General features: G+C 34.0%; 1 long non-coding RNA gene across 1 annotated transcript; it reads right to left on the minus strand.

Moving 5' to 3' along the window:
• Nucleotides 1–2,808: 2,808 nt before the first annotated feature.
• On the minus strand, nt 2,809–4,719 carry LOC127871464 (uncharacterized). Its single transcript, XR_008045348.1, has 4 exons — nt 4,538–4,719; nt 4,258–4,367; nt 3,784–3,924; nt 2,809–3,233 (listed from the first exon to the last, which is right to left on the minus strand). It is a non-coding gene; the product is annotated as an uncharacterized LOC127871464 (long non-coding RNA).
• Between the last annotated feature and the right edge of the window lie 539 nt (nt 4,720–5,258).

Raw genomic sequence — 5,258 nt, forward strand, 5'->3', positions numbered from 1 at the left:
ACAAATATACTTTGAAAAGAGGCATGGCATACGATATGTTTGATTTGAACAAGTATACATTTATACTGTGAATATATTGATATACATGTATGTATATTATCATTAGAGTGAGAGGGATAATTGTTGAAAAGAATATGCAGTGAATTATATGTTTTGTAGTCAGATTATTAATCTAAATATTGAATTATATATCATATTTTTACACAGAATCATCGTCTTCGTCCCTCGGCGTTATTGTCGGAGTCTCTGTAGGCGGCGGTGTTGTGGGCCTCGCTATTATTGAGATTGTGATTTATGTCGTATGGTTGAAGATTTGAAAAGCGGCCGTACATCCTGTTTCTGGATAGAGAAAGCCCTGGTGTTGACATAGTGTGGCTACGATGGTAGTAAGGCTGACGGCTTTTCGATACTTAGACTACTGACGCTATTAACTTAGTGGGTACCACATTCCACCTTCCCCCAAAGCTAACGCTCAAAATGTCTCGTGATTTGTCTTCGACCAATAGTCGACCACTACAGTATCACTTGATTTCCTCTTTCTCTAATGATTAATGACTACAACCTCATGTGATCCGTCTTCTATCAATCTTCGACCATACAATCCCACATTGCCGAGAAAGCGATGGTAATAAAGCTCTTTTTTAAATAACTTACATGAAGTGTGTTCAAAATTGTTTTAAAATAAAATATGTCTTTTACAATACTTCTGAAAAAGGCAGTTGAATAGAAAGTGTGTGTTTGTATTTTTGAACAAATGTTTTCTTGTGTGAACTTTTTATTTGTGTGACATTCTTCTTTGCACAAACGAATTATATTAAGGAATGAGTTTACTGGATATGATTCACTTTATTTTATGTAAACATATACACACTTTATTTTTTGTTTATAGATGTTTCACTTTGTATAAGGTAACGGTCGTTTTGTAAATGTAAGTATTGATGTAGAATTTATTTCTTTTATAACAAACACACTGTACTGTGATTTTGTTGCAACATAATACAAACTGTTGTCTGTTTTGCAATTGTGTTTGCATGAAATATATCATGTTTCCTTACCGAATAATATGTATGATGTTCCCGGATGAACCAGGAACTACTTTAACAAAATAACCAGAATGTCTACTGCTGATTGCGGATATAGCTTCCCGCATGCATCTTTGTCTGATTGAAAGTAATTGGTTATGTGCTTTAATCCGCCATAATTTGAAGGTTTTTAACTTTTGTTAGTTTTTAAGTAGTGGGTCGTTTGCCAAAAAATCGAAAAAAACAGCAGTTTTACCAAAATCTGCTAGCCATTTTCAAGAGTATAAACTTGTTTGAAATCATATTATTCATGAAATCCATTTTCCCAGCATCTTAGTTAGTTCGAAGAAAAAAACATATGATTCATTTTCTAGGTTCGTGAAGAAGCGTTTGTTAATGTAAACTCATAGATCGCATACCATGATACGCTTAATCTGCTTAACATCTATTTGTTATTATCATTACGCCTTAAAAATGAACAGCAATATAATTTTTATACAATATGGTAATATGCATTAGTAGAGCTCTGAACCTGATGCCCTGTGTGAGGGAACCAAATTATGCGCTCACTGAACGCCGTGATAGTATTACATTTACAATTGTAAACGAACGTTCACTTGCGTGATTAATTTTTAGTTCTGCTTTCTGGAATTTTATTATAAAATGCGTTTAATGACAATAAATGTGTATGCGCATAACGTATTGTTCGATTATATTATAGACACCATGCGGGATATCAAAATAGCGCACGAGAAGTATGATACATATATGCTCCCCACGTCATTTCTTTATAGGAGGGGGTCGAACAGCAAAACAAAGAAACTTAATATAGAAACAATCGCCGGGTCAATATTGTATAGTTTTCATATTTACATTGTAATTGGTCTGCATATGACTGTTTGGTCATACGGACAAAGATAATGGTAATGTATTTCATTAATGTTATACTTGTTTTCTGTTAAATATCTTGATAGCATTATATTGAAAAGCTTTACTTCGTCACTAATACTTTTAAAGACAATATCATATATAGGTTTCACAAACACATATATTCATATTGATGTTCGAGATTGCATATATATGTGCAAAAAGTTCATAAATGTTTGCAATAGCTTCATGTATATGTGATAACATTGTGACAATTGTGTTGTCTAATTTGACTGATATATGTTCTTTAATTTGCATGATGGGAAAATATTTAGGTTATGCTCCACTTAATCATGTAATATCCGTCTATGGTAAATAGTGCTAATGTTTTTTTCTGATATAAACGCTATTAAGCGATCGCATCAATGCTTTAAGTGGTAACTTCCTGTATACTATGTATGTCTATACCTGTTTGGTGTATGTCCTTGGGGACTGTTGGAAGATAAACGGTTTGGGCGAGTGAATTGTAGTGCTTTTCTTTTGTCGAAATCGCAATCCCGAAACCATGTTTTCCGAGAGTGATTGCAATCGGGCAATAAATGTTTTCTGAAAATGTGCGAGAAGATATTTTTGATTTGAATAGGATCAATCATTAAGTGATACCAGGCTTGTAGTGATACTTTAAAGTTGGAAATTATATAATGGGACACTGTGGGATTTGGAATAAGTGTAACCTTACCTTTATGACTGTGTTTTACAACACATAAATGAAAATATCGAACACATACATAAAATTGTACATTACCCATTTTCCGTATATATATATATATATATATATATATATATATATATATATATATATATATATATATATATATATATATATATATATATATATATATATATATAAATAGGATCTTATCATAAACACATACGGGCTTATATAACATATATATTAAAGTTTACCACATGAGCATGGAAATATAGAAAAATTATGTATACAAATATACAACAAACATATATGCAAACATTGAATTTTGCAACGCTTGACACGCTATTGAGGAGACGTGGTGAAATCTTTGAATGAAATGGTTGGAATGGTCCTCAATCGGTTAAATGCCTTCAAATTAGTCGCGTTCTGGGAAGTTTAGGTCAATTAATTTGCGTTAAAACAGTGTCGTCCGGACTGCACAGGCTAATCTGGTCGGCACTTTACGGATATACAAGAAGCCCAGATTTCACAGAGAATGGCGCAGCAGCCCCTGCAGCCCCAGCAGCCCCAGCAGCTTGACTTTTCAGGTGAAATCGGCTTAAACATCTCGTGAGCCACGCTTTGAAGATTTTCTGGGGAGAAAAAGCACACAATAATTCACACAAAAAATACATCACGATAAAAGTATGGACAAATCTTGAAGTGTGTTATAGTATTTAATTCTGTTGAGTAGAAATTACTGACTTACTTATGATTATGAGGAGGAGGAGATATAGGAGGAGGAGGAAGAGGAGGTGGTGATGATGATTATAATAATGATTGATAGTTGATACTTGATTACTAGTAGTTCTAGTAGACGACGATGCTGATAATGATGTATCACGGCACAGATGCTGCTGATGATCAGGATGATTATGGGGATGAATATGATAGTGAGATTTCGCAGATCACGATAATGAGGAAGGGAATAAAGACGCTGATCTGCAACTAGAACATTAATGGAACAAGTAGCTAACAACAAGAATTGAACTCATCAACTGCACTCAAAATCAAAGTCAGGATGATCAATAAGTTTAACACCAAAGCCGGGATGAAATCAAAGTGTGGTTCAATATAGCTCTCTTCCGTTTGGAAACCGTGCCGGCGCGGATGTTATTAACTTTGTCTGCCTACGTCATATACCTGCTCGTAACACGGCGTTTTGTGTCTTGGCTTCCATCTGCCGCCCCTCCTGCACTATTTCATTGCCTAACAACGGCCTCCTTTCGTCGTCTGGATCCATGTTCAGACCCAAACTGTTTGACAGTCGGCTGATTTTGTCACCTTTAATGAACATGACTTCACATGAAAACATAACATAATTGAAAAACGCTCGCTAGATGAACAGAGGTCAAACATAGTCCCATAGAATCAATTCACAAACGAAATGCCAACTGTATACGCTATATATTACAATAATATAATTGTCGAAATCAACTATCTATGAAAGCTACTGTACTATGTGGAATCACATTACATGTTCCGCTTACGAGTCCATATTCAAAAAAGCACAGCTTCTGAAGAGCGTCGAAGACAGAAACTGTCTGAAATAAACGGTGTAAAATGTTTTTTAATGAAAATAATGGATGCGCTCTGGACGCTCTAAATAATATTAACCTATTTCATTTGTTGGTTTCTCTCTTCTCTCAACGTAGATAGCCTTCTTGTTCGAAGAAGAACTGTCTTTTTCTTGAGGTTTTCGCAATCGTCGTTGAACCTGGTCGCCCCTTAACATAACAACGTAGTATGATTATAAATACATACGTTTTTTGTAAATGCTGGCCTAGATTCTAAAGCGATTTGATTACATTTTTAAACTCAACTAAATTAATTTACTTATTAACAAATCTATGATATGTGTAGTAGTTTAAAATAATTATAATAACCGTATAGGTACCTTTTTTAGTCCCGAAATTTATATAAACAATATCACACAATATCGATACACACAATTATTTTATTGATATTGGTGCATACGATAGACCGATGCGACATGCTAGCATTACACTTTTGTAGTTTTGTATCATTATTAAGTAAATTAGCCGGAGAATAATCCCCTTCAGTCTCAACAATAAAGCACGTGCCTACACGATCAATTCAAGTATAATTAAAGAGATTATCAACAACTAAATATCTTCTTCACCTAGACATTTTATTATCACAAACTAACGTGTTTTTATCGTTGAAGACGGTTGTGCTGTCAATCTGTGATTCGAACTGATCACTTAAGTCGTATGTAAATACCTTTCCTTATAATTGATGACTACCCGCTATTTGCAGTGAAATGCTCTTATTTAAATAAGAAAGTGTGTAAATGATGGATTCTTTTGAGACATTCTTCTTTTGGTATCAGCTTTTAACGCACTCTGAAACAATTAATGTGTGCATAGAACATTTCCGTTGGTTTAGGACATTGTAAACGATGTGTGTACTAACAAGGTATGTAATTGTTCAATATTATTTTCATTGCGGTGTATGTTTGAAACATAAATGCTGACGTTAGACGGTTTTGGGATAATAATGGACAATTCATATAATTCACCGTGCGCATAAAATGTTGCTAATAGATATTGTTTCGTTATATATTTTATAACAAATGTTCTGCCATTTATACATCC

Source organism: Dreissena polymorpha, chromosome 3 (genome assembly GCF_020536995.1).
Source record: "Dreissena polymorpha isolate Duluth1 chromosome 3, UMN_Dpol_1.0, whole genome shotgun sequence".
NCBI classification, from domain to species: domain Eukaryota; kingdom Metazoa; phylum Mollusca; class Bivalvia; order Myida; family Dreissenidae; genus Dreissena; species Dreissena polymorpha.